This window comes from Coregonus clupeaformis, chromosome 31 (assembly GCF_020615455.1).
Source record: "Coregonus clupeaformis isolate EN_2021a chromosome 31, ASM2061545v1, whole genome shotgun sequence".
NCBI lineage: Eukaryota > Metazoa > Chordata > Actinopteri > Salmoniformes > Salmonidae > Coregonus > Coregonus clupeaformis.
In genome coordinates, this window is record NC_059222.1 from 14,645,401 (window position 1) to 14,657,169 (window position 11,769).

Sequence of the window (11,769 nt, forward strand, 5' to 3'; positions counted from 1 at the left end):
CAGGATAACTCCTCCTGATAAAGTTGGGTAGCTGATATTCAGAGCTTAAATATCCAAATTGATTAGTCACAGGAATCAGGACTAATAAAGCCAATGCTACGGCCTGTTTTACAAACGGTGGCCCTACCATATAGATGGGCATTCATCAAATTCCATTGTGGGGGGTGACATAGTAGGCTACACCCCAGTAAGCATGGGCCGACGTCTTTCAGACATCTTATTTTCGTCATGTCCGGACCGGCAGTCTTTTTTGGTGTTTTACAAATGGTAGGCCTACCACATACAGTGGGGAGAACAAGTATTTGATACACTGCCAATTTTGCAGGTTTTCCTACATGTAGAGGTCTGTAATTTTTATCATAGGTACACTTCAACTGTGAGAGACGGAATCTAAAACAAAAATCCAGAAAATCACATTGTATGATTTTTAAGTAATTAATTTGGATTTTATTGCATGACATAAGTATTTGATCACCTACCAACCAGTAAGAATTCCGGCTCTCACAGACCTGTTAGTTTTTCTTTAAGAAGCCCTCCTGTTCTCCACTTATTACCTGTATTAACTGCACCTGTTTGAACTCGTTACCTTTATAAAAGACACCTGTCCACACACTCAATCAAACAGACTCCAACCTCTCCACAATGGCCAAGACCAGAGAGCTGTGTAAGGACATCAGGGAAAAAAGTGTAGACCTGCACAAGGCTGGGATGGGCTACAGGACAATAGGCAAGCAGCTTGGTGAGAAGGCAACAACTGTTGGCGCAATTATTAGAAAATGGAAGAAGTTCAAGATGACGGTCAATCACCCTCGGTCTGGGGCTCCATGCAAGATCTCACCTCGTGGGGCATCAATGATCATGAGGAAGGTGAGGGATCAGCCCAGAACTACACAGCAAGACCTGGTCAATGACCTGAAGAGAGCTGGGACCACAGTCTCAAAGAAAACCATTAGTAACACACTACACCGTCATGGATTAAAATCCTGCAGTGCACGCAAGGTCCCCCTGCTCAAGCCAGCGCATGTCCAGGCCCGTCTGAAGGTTGCCAATGACCATCTGGATGATCCAAAGGAGGAATGGGAGAAGGTCATGTGGTCTGATGAGACAAAAATAGAGCTTTTGGTCTAAACTCCACTCGCCGTGTTTGGAGGAAGAAGAAGGATGAGTACAACCCCAAGAACACCATCCCAACCGTGAAGCATGGAGGTGGAAACATCATTCTTTGGGGATGCTTTTCTGCAAAGGGGACAGGACGACTGCACCGTATTGAGGATGGATGGGGCCATGTATCATGAGATCTTGGCCAACAACCTCCTTCCCTCAGTAAGAGCATTGAAGATGGGTCGTGGCTGGGTCTTCCAGCATGACAACGACCCGAAAAACACAGCCAGGGCAACTAAGGAGTGGCTCCGTAAGAAGCATCTCAAGGTCCTGGAGTGGCCTAGCCAGTCTCCAGACCTGAACCCAATAGAAAATCTTTGGAGGGAGCTGAAAGTCCGTATTGCCCAGCGACATCCCCGAAACTTGAAGGATCTGGAGAAGGTCTGTATGGAGGAGTGGGCCAAAATCCCTGCTGCAGTGTGTGCAAACCTGGTCAAGGCCTACAGGAAACGTATGATCTCTGTAATTGCAAACAAACGTTTCTGTATCAAATATTAAGTTCTGCTTTTCTGATGTATCAAATACTTATATCTGCAAATACTAATAAAATGCTAATTAATTACTTAAAAATCATACAATGTGATTTTCTGGATTTTTGTTTTAGATTCCGCCTCTCACAGTTGAAGTGTACCTATGATAAAAGTTACAGACCTCTATATGCTTTGAAAGTAGGAAAACCTGCAAAATCGGCAGTGTATCAAATACTTGTTCTCCCCACTGTATATGGGCATTCATAAATTTCAATTTCAGCCGACATGGTAGGCTATACCTCAGTAAGCACAGACTGATGCTGACGCCTTTTGGACGTATTTTGTTGGTGCAGTCCGGACCGGCCTTGATTTCCACGTCCACGGACGTTGGTTTTTGGTCCGGTCCGGATCAAATCTGAACCAATCATAGACGTCTATGTTTGGTTCAGATTTTGTCCGGTCTGGACCAGCCTTTATTTGGCCAAAACATAAACGTCTATAAATGACATCTTTTCAACTTTCATTCAGAACCGAAAATTAACCTGATTTCAACGTCCATAAAATGCGTTTTTTCAACATCTGGAAAATAAGTATTTTTCAACTTTAATTCAGAACCGAATATGAACCTGATTTCAACATCTGGAAAATATGTATTTTCACCTTTCATTCAGAACCTAAAGTGAACCTAACCGCAACGTCTGGAAAAATAGGTATTTTAGACATCTTTTCAACGTAATTTTGCTTACTGGGACTATTCCAGTAGGGGAGGCAATTTTTTGGTCTTGCCTAGGGCGGCATAATTGCCAGGACCGGCCCTGGTACAGATAACATGTTTTGACATATGCATACTGATGCCCACACATCTATGAAGAAGGACTTGCAAGACAAGTTGCATAACTCTTCCTAAAGGGAGAAGGGAGAGCAGTGGTGGAAAAAGTACTCAATTGTCATACTTGAGTAAAAGTAAAGATACTTTCATAGAAAATGACTCAAGTAAAAGTGAAAGTCACCCAGTAAAATACAACTTGAGGAAAAGTCTAAAACTATCTGGTTTTAAATATACTAAAGTATCAAAAGTAAAACTATAAATCATTTCAAATTCCTTATATTAAGCAAAACAGATGGCACAATTTTCTTGTTTGAAAAAAAAAAGTCTTAACAGATAGCCAGGGGCACACTCCAACACAGACATAATTTACAAACAAAGCATTTGTGTTTAGTGAGTCCGCCAGATCAGAGGCAGTAGGGATGACCAGGAATGTTCTCTTGATAAGTGCCTGAATTGGACCATTTTCCTGTCAAAATGTACTTTTGAGTGTCAAGATAAATGTATGGAGTAAAAAGTACATTATTTTCTAAAAAGTAAAAGTAAAAGTTGGCAAAAATATAAAAAGTAAAGTAAAGTACAGTTACCCCAAAAAACTACTTAAGTAGTACTTTAAAGTATTTTTACTTAAGTACTTTACACCACTTGGGGAGAGATACCGGTGGCCTGATGGATTTGCCAGTGTAGATGTACAACAGCTGCAGAAAAGCCTAACGGTATCACAGAGTTGCAAACGTGGGTCATGGAGCTGTAAGCAGAACAGAGGGACTTGGCAGATCAAGTAAAGCTGTGGATGTTGAAAAGTAATTATTCTGGGTTGCTGCCCAGGTCGTCACTGGCAGGAAATTATGGTCCACTTGTTACTCTGTGTGCTGACAGAGAAAGGCAACAATGATGACCTAGTCTAAATCCCTCAGACCTACTAATGCTCTTCTTTGGATACAATGTACAGATGTACGATCTTAATTTGATCACCCTGTTGCAGGAAAATTTAGAACTTTAGTGTATTTGAGGTTTAAAAAGGCTTCTGAAGTTTGTAATTGCCACGTTGAAATTTCAGACTTGATTTTCCCTTCAGAAAAATTGATCAACCCCTACAAATATGTACATTCATTATAATCCACATAATAATTCACATTTCCTGTTGCCGCAGGATTATTTTCCTGCTGTAGCAAACTGGATCAAATTAATATCCTACATCTGTATACACACAAGATGGGTGAAATGAGGACAACATCATATCTCTTGAGTCCACTATCAGATCACTCAGATCACTCTGGTGAAACTCTATATAAGAGCAAACAAGACACCTCATGAAGTCTTTGAATGGGTCCACACCAGACATTGATTAAGTCTTCCCATCCTCAAAAACCTACCCTGAAATTCTGTGTGTGCTGTTCAAAAGACTTGGCCCATAGTTTGTTGCAAACAATGTCAGTAGATGAGATTGTTTCTTGGGAGGCAGCACAGCGAATTATTGGATCTGGCAGGCAATGTTTGGGTTATAAAAGTTAATAGCGGTTAGAGTAACCACAAAACAGGTTGTGTGTGTGCACTCCTTTAATCAATTCCAAATGTTGGTTGAGAAAGAGGCCCTGTTTATAATTTTCCAGAGTAGGAGAGTAACAGAGTGAGATGGCTGGACTACCCTATCTGCTAGCCTCATATCCATACTGTATGTGCTGCAGATAAATAATGTATCCCTTTTGTTTTGTCTTTGCTCTGATTATACTTTATTTGATAGGCTCAGTAGGAAACACGTCCTTTAATGTACAGTGCATTCAGAAAATATTCAGACTCCTTGACTTTTTCCACATTTTGTTACGTTACAGCCTTATTCTAAAATGGATTTCATTGTTTTTTGCCGTCATCAATCTACACACAATACCCCATAATTTGTTTTTATTTTTTATTTTTATTTTTATTTATTTCACCTTTATTTAACCAGTTAGGCCAGTTGAGAACAAGTTCTCATTTACAACTGCGACCTGGCCAAGATAAAGCAAAGCAGTGCGATAAAAACAACAACAACACAGAGTTACACATGGGATAAACAAAACATACAGTCAATAACACAATAGAAAATCTATATAAAGTGTGTGCAAATGTAGTGGCAAAACGGATGGCACTGTGATAGACTACATCCAATTTGCTGAGTAGAGTGTTGGAGGCTATTTTGTAAATGACATCGCCGAAGTCATGGATCGGTAGGATAATCAGTTTTACGAGGGCATGTTTGGCAGCATGAGTGAAGGAGGCTTTGTTGTGAAATAGGAAGCCGATTCTAGATTTAACTTTGGATTGGAGATGCTTAATGTGAGTCTGGAAAGAGAGTTTACGGTCTAACCAGACACCTAGGTATTTGTAGTTGTCCACAAATTCTAAGTTAGACCCGCCGAGAGTAGTGATTCTAGTCGGTGGGCGGCTTCAAGCAACGTTCGATTGAAGAGCATGCATTTAGTTTTACTAGCGTTTAAGAGCAGTTGGAGGCTACGGAAGGAGTGTTGTATGGCATTGAAGCTCGTTTGTAGGTTTGTTAACACAGTGTCCAATGAAGGGCCAGATGTATACAAAATGGTGTCGTCTGCGTAGAGGTGGATCTGAGAGTCACCAGCAGCAAGAGCGACATCATTGATATACACAGAGAATAGAGTCGGCCCGAGAATTGAACCCTGTGGCACCCCCATAGAGACTGCCAGAGGTCCAGACAACAGGCCCTCCGATTTGACACATTGAACTCTATCTGAGAAGTAGTTGGTGAACCAGGCGAGGCAGTCATTTGAGAAACCAAGGCTATTTAGTCTGCCAATAAGAATGCGGTGATTGACAGAGTCGAAAGCCTTGGCCAGGTTGATGAAGACGGCTGCACAGTACTGTCTTTTATCGATCGCGGTTATAATATTGTTTAGGACCTTGAGCGTGGCTGAGGTGCACCCATGACCAGCTCGGAAACCAGATTGCATAGCGGAGAAGGTAAGGTGGGATTCGAAATGGTCGGTGATCTGTTTGTTAACTTGACTTTCAAATACTTTCGAAAGGCAGGGCAGGATGGATATAGGTCTGTAACAGTTTGGATCTAGAGTGTCACCCCCTTTGAAGAGGGGGATGACCGCGGCAGCTTTCCAATCTCTGGGGATCTCAGATGATACGAAAGAGAGGTTGAACAGGCTAGTAATAGGGGTTGTGACAATTTCGGCAGCTAATTTTAGAAAGAAAGGGTCCAGATTGTCTAGCCCAGCTGATTTATAGGGGTCCAGATTTTGCAGCTCTTTCAGAACATCAGCTATCTGAATTTGGGTGAAGGAGAAGCGGGGGGGCATGGGCAAGTTGCAGCGGAGGGTGCAGAGCTGGTGGCCGGGGTAGGGGTAGCCAGGTGGAAAGCATGGCCAGCCGTAGCAAAATGCTTATTGAAATTCTCGATTATCGTAGATTTATCGGTGGTGACAGTGTTTCCTAGCCTCAGTGCAGTGGGCAGCTGGGAGGAGGTCTCTTATTCTCCATGGACTTTACAGTGTCTCAAAATGTTTTGCAGTTAGTGCTACAGGATGCACATTTCTGTTTGAAAAAGCTAGCCTTTGCTTTCCTAACTGATTGTGCATATTGGTTCCTGACTTCCCTGAAAAGTTGTATATCGCGGGGGCTTTTCGATGCTAATGTAGTACGCCACATGATGTTTTTGTGCTGGTCAAGGGCAGTCAAATCTGGGGTGAACCAGGGGCTATATCTGTTCTTAGTTCTGAATTTTTTGAATGGGGCATGCTTATTTAAGATGGAGAGGAAAGCACTTTTAAAGAACAACCAGGCATCCTCTACTAACGGAATGAGGTCAATATCCATCCAGGATACCCGGGCCAGGTCAATTAGAAAGGCCTGCTCGCTGAAGTGTTTTAGGGAGCGTTTGACAGTGATGAGGGGTGGTCGTTTGACCGCGGACCCATTACGGACGCAGGCAATGAGGCAGTGATCGCTGAGATCCTGGTTGAAGACAGTGGAGGTGTATTTAGAGGGTAAATTAGTCAGGATGATATCTATGAGGGTGCCCATGTTTACGGATTTAGGGTTGTACCTGGTAGGTTCCTTGATAATTTGTGTGAGATTGAGGGCATCTAGTTTAGGGGTGTTAAGCATATCCTAGTTTAGGTCACCAAGCAGTACGAAGTCTGAGGATAGATGGGGGTGCAATCTATTCACATATGGTGTCCAGGGCACAGCTGGGGGCTGAGGGGGTTCTATAGCAAGTGGCAACAGTGATAGACTTATTTCTGGAAAGGTGGATTTTTAGAAGTAGAAGCTCAAACTGTTTGGGCACAGACCTGGATAGTATGATAGAGCTCTGCAGGCTATCTCTAGAGTAGATTGCAACTCTACCCCCTTTGGCAGTTCTATCTAGATGGGAAATGTTGTAGTTGGGGATGGAAATTTCAGAATTTTTGGTGGCCTTCCTAAGCCATGATTCAGACACTGCTAGAACATCAGGGTTGGCAGAGTGTGCTTACGCAGTGAATAACTAAAACTTAGGGAGAAGGCTTCTGATGTTAACATGCAAGAAACCAAGGCTTTTACGGTTACAGAAGTCAACAAATGATAGCGCCTGGGGAGTAGGAGTGATACTGGGGGCTACAGGGCCTGGGTTAACATCTACATCACCAGAGGAACAGAGGAGGAGTAGAATAAGGATACGGCTAAAGGCTTTAAGAACTGGTCTTCTAGTGCGTTGGGTACAGAGAATAAAAGGGGCAGATTTCCGGACGTTGTAGAATAGATTCAGGGCGTTATGTACAGACGAGGATATGGAAGAATATGAGTACAGTGGAGGTAAACCTAAGCGTTGGGTAATGATGAAAGAGATAGCATCACTGGAGGCACTGATTGAGCTGGTCTCCGCGTGTATGGGGGGTGGGACAAAGGAGCTATCTGAGGCAGGTTGAGCGGGACTGGGGGCTCTGCAGTGAAATTGTATAATAAGAACTAATCGAAACAGCAATAGGCAAGGCATATTGACATGGGAGAGAGGCATAAAGCAATCACAGTTGTTATTTGAGAGAGCTAAGACAACAACTGGTAATGGCGACGAAAGTTTGGGCTGAGGCTAAACAGATAAACAGGACAGATAAACAGGATGGGGTACCGAGTAAAGGAACGGTCCAGCAGGCATCAGCTGTGTAGCTGAGTGATCATAAGGTCCAGAGAACAGCAATAGGTGAGTCCGGGAGCAGTTCGATGTCTGCTACGGCACAGGCGAGCAGGAGGCACGGTTGTTGATTGCGTGTGCTAGCAGACCGGGGCTAGCAGATGGATCTTTGTGGTCGTCGCAATGGGAAGCCTGTTGAAACCACATCAGACGATTACGTCGGCAGACCAGTCGTGATGGATCGGCGGGGCTCCGTGTCGACACTAGGAGGTCCCGTCCGGTTGACAGAGAGGTAGATAGCTGGGAGATGGGACAGGCTCGAGGCTAGCTCAAGGCTAACTGGTGCATGCTTCGGGACAGTGGTGATTAGCCAACAACAACATGCATTCGGTTGCAGCTAGCTAGTTGCGATGATCCGGTGTTAAAGTCCAGTGATTCAGTGATTCTGGCAGAAAATCCGATATGTTCTGGGTCGATAGCGCGCTGTGCAGACAGTGCAGACTGGCTGATAATTGTCCAGGCTAGAGATGGCTGGTAGGTAGTGCAGGCCACGGACAATGGTGAAAACCACTAACGGTGGCTAATAGCAAGTAGCTAGTTAGCTGGCTAGCTGGCTAGTTTCAGCCGGAGGATCTAGATAAAAAGGTATAAGAAATAATAGAATCCGTTCCACATTGGGTGAGGAGGGTTGCAGGAAAGTATATTTAGTTGTAGGATGAAAAGTGAGATTTAGAAATATATACGAAAAAGACAAAAAAACAAAAAGCACACTACAGAATACACGACCGCACTGCTACGCCATCTTGGAATCTGATGACAAAGCAAAAACAGGTTTTTAGACATTTTAGCACATTTTTTATAAAATAAAAACTGAACTATCACATTTACATAAGTATTCAGACCCTTTACTCAGTACTTTGTTGAAGCACCTTTGGCAGCGATTACTGCCTCGAGCCTTCTTGGGTATGACGCTACAAGCTTGGCACACCTGTATTTGGGGAGTTTCTCCCATTCTTCTCTGTAGATCCTCTTAAGCTCTGTCAGGCTGGATGGGGAGCGTCGCTGCACAGCTATTTTCAGGTCTCTCCATGTTCAATCGGGTTCAAGACTGGGCTCTTGTCCCGAAGCCACTCCTGCGTTGTCTTGGCTGCGTGCTTAGGGTCGTTGTCCTGTTGGAAGGTGAACCTTCACCCCAGTCTGAGGTCCTGAGTGCTCTGTAGCAGGTTTTCATCAAGGATCTCTCTGTACTTTGCTCCATTCATCTTTCCCTCGATCCTGACTAGTCTCCCAGTCCCTGCCGCTGAAAAACATCCCCACAGCATGATGCTGCCACCACCATTCTTCACCGTAGAGATGGTGCCAGGTTTCCTCCAGACGTGACGCTTGGCATTCAGGCCAAAGACTTCAATCTTGGTTTCATCAGACCAGAGAATCTTGTTTCTCATGATCTGAGAGTCCTTTAGGTGCCTTTTGGCAAACTCCAAGCGGGCTGTCATGTGCCTTTTACTGAGGAGTGGCTTCCATCTGACCACTCTACCATAAAGTGCTGCATAGATGGTTGTCCTTCTGGAAGTTTCTCCCATCTCCACAGAGGAACTCTGGAACTTTGTCAGAGTGACCATCGGGTCACCTCCCTGACCAAGGCCATTCTCCCCCGATTGCTCTAGGTTCTTGGGATCTTCAATGCTGCAGAATTTTTTTGGTACCCTTCCTCAGATCTGTGCCTCGACACAATCCTGTCTTGGAGCTCTACGGACAATTTCTTCGACCTCATGGCTTGGTTTTTGCTCTGACATGCACTGTCACCTTATATAGACAGGTGTGTGCCTTTCCAAATCATGTCCAATCAATTCAATTTACCACAGGTGGACTCCAATCAAGTTGTAGAAACATCTCAAGGATGATCAATGGAAACAGAATGCACCGAGTCTCATAGCAAAGGGTCTGAATACTTATGTAAATATTGTATTTTTAAAAAAAAATTTTTTTATAAATTAGCAAACATCATTATGGGGTATTGTGTGTAGGTTGATGAGAACAAAAATTAATGTAATTCATTTCAGAATAAGGCTGTAACGTAATAAAATCTGGAAAAAGGGAAGGGGTCTGAATTCTTTCCGAAGGCACTGTAGGTGTGTTTTGCCTCTAAACTAAGCCACAGTAACAAGTAGTCTAGATATAGACCCATTCCCATGTAGAGAAAGGGTATTTTCAGAAAATCTCCAATTTCTCCCTTTCTTCCTCCTAGAATTACAGAATGAATGTGCTCTGTACTCTGTAAACTGCAATGACACAGCACAGCCAGGGCAACGTGCATTTTGAAACAGGCCAAAAAGGACGGCACTGCAGAGCATCATGGTTTCATGCACATTTCAACTCAACCAGTCATATGATGTTATATAAGGGAGGAACCATAATTTTCACAGAAATTACTTTTAATGGCTGAGGAAGAAATCTGATATTTTCTACTCAAAACAAACTATTACAGGTTTTTTTCAATCACTTTGGTGCAATTTTCACAATTATGTCGTACATTTTCACAACTCTAAGCACACAAATCAAAACAGATCATCAAAATGGCTCATGTTTCAAAACTCTAAGCACATTTTCAATTGACTGAGTACAACAAACAAATTCACAGTCACTTGTTCACTCTACCAAATCACTCTTTCAATTTGGATACATATTCAATCTAAGTATCTGCTTTTCAAAATGCAATATTCACTTTACTTTCGATATGATTTTCTTGTCATTTGTTAACAATACAATTAACTATCACTTAATCAAACTGCTCAAAACTTAATCAAAACTATGTAGTGCCTAGTTAACATATATAGTTTGATAACTGCTGAACACTGTACATTTGTATATTTTTACCTCATAAATTTATCAACTTGACCAAATCATTCACTGAACAAAAATATAAATGCAACATGCAAAGTGTTGGTCCCATGTTTCTTGAGCTGAAATAAAGGATCCCAGATTTTTTCTATACACACAAAAGCTTATTTCTCTCAAATGTTTTGCACAAATTGGTTTATATCCCTGTTAGTGAGCATTTCTACTTTCCCAAGATAATCCATCCACCTGACAGGTGTGGCATATCAAGAAGCTGATTAAACAGCATGATCATTACACAGGTGCAGCTTGTGCTGGGGACAATAAAAGGCCACTCTAAAATGTGCAGTTTTGTCACACAACACAATGCCACAGATGTCTCAAGTTTTGAGGGAGCGTGTAATTGCCATTTCACACTGGTTACATTAGCATATCATTAATGAACATTTACCCCTCCCATACGAATATAAAAGTACAGTAACGTTATCATACAGTGTCATTCATATTGTAAAATATATGTAATATGTAAGTCGCTCTGGATAAGAGCGTCTGCTAAATGACTAAAATGTAAATGTAAAATGTAATATAGGCTACACAGCTAGGTAATGTTAGCTAGCAAGCTAATTACCAAAATAATTTCTGCATCCTCACATAAACGTGATGTCTGTTAGCTGAATGCGGAAGTCTACAGTGAGGGAAAAAAGTATTTGATCCCCTACTGATTTTGTACGTTTGCCCACTGACAGAGACATGATCAGTCTATAATTTTAATGGTAGGTTTATTTGAACAGTGAGAGACAGAATAACAAAAAAAATCCAGAAAAACGCATGTCAAAAATGTTATAAATTGATTTGCATTTTAATGAGGGAAATAAGTATTTGACCCCCTCTCAATCAGAAAGATTTCTGGCTCCCAGGTGTCTTTTATACAGGTAACGAGCTGAGATTAAGAGCACACTCTTAAAGGGAGTGCTCCTAATCTCAGCTTGTTACCTGTATAAAAGACACCTGTCCACAGAAGCAATTAATCAATCAGATTACAAACTCTCCACCATGGCCAAGACCAAAGAGCTCTCCAAGGATGTCAGGGACAAGATTGTAGACCTACACAAGGCTGGAATGGGCTACAAGACTATCGGCAAGCAGCTTGGTGAGAAGGTGACAACAGTTGTTGCGATTATTCGCAAATGGAAGAAACACAAAAACCTGTCAATCTCCCTCAGCCTGGGGCTCCATGCAAGATCTCACCTCGTGGAGTTGCAATGATCATGAGAACGGTGAGGAATCAGCCCAGAACTACACGGGAGGATCTTGTCAATGATCTCAAGGCAGCTGGGATCATA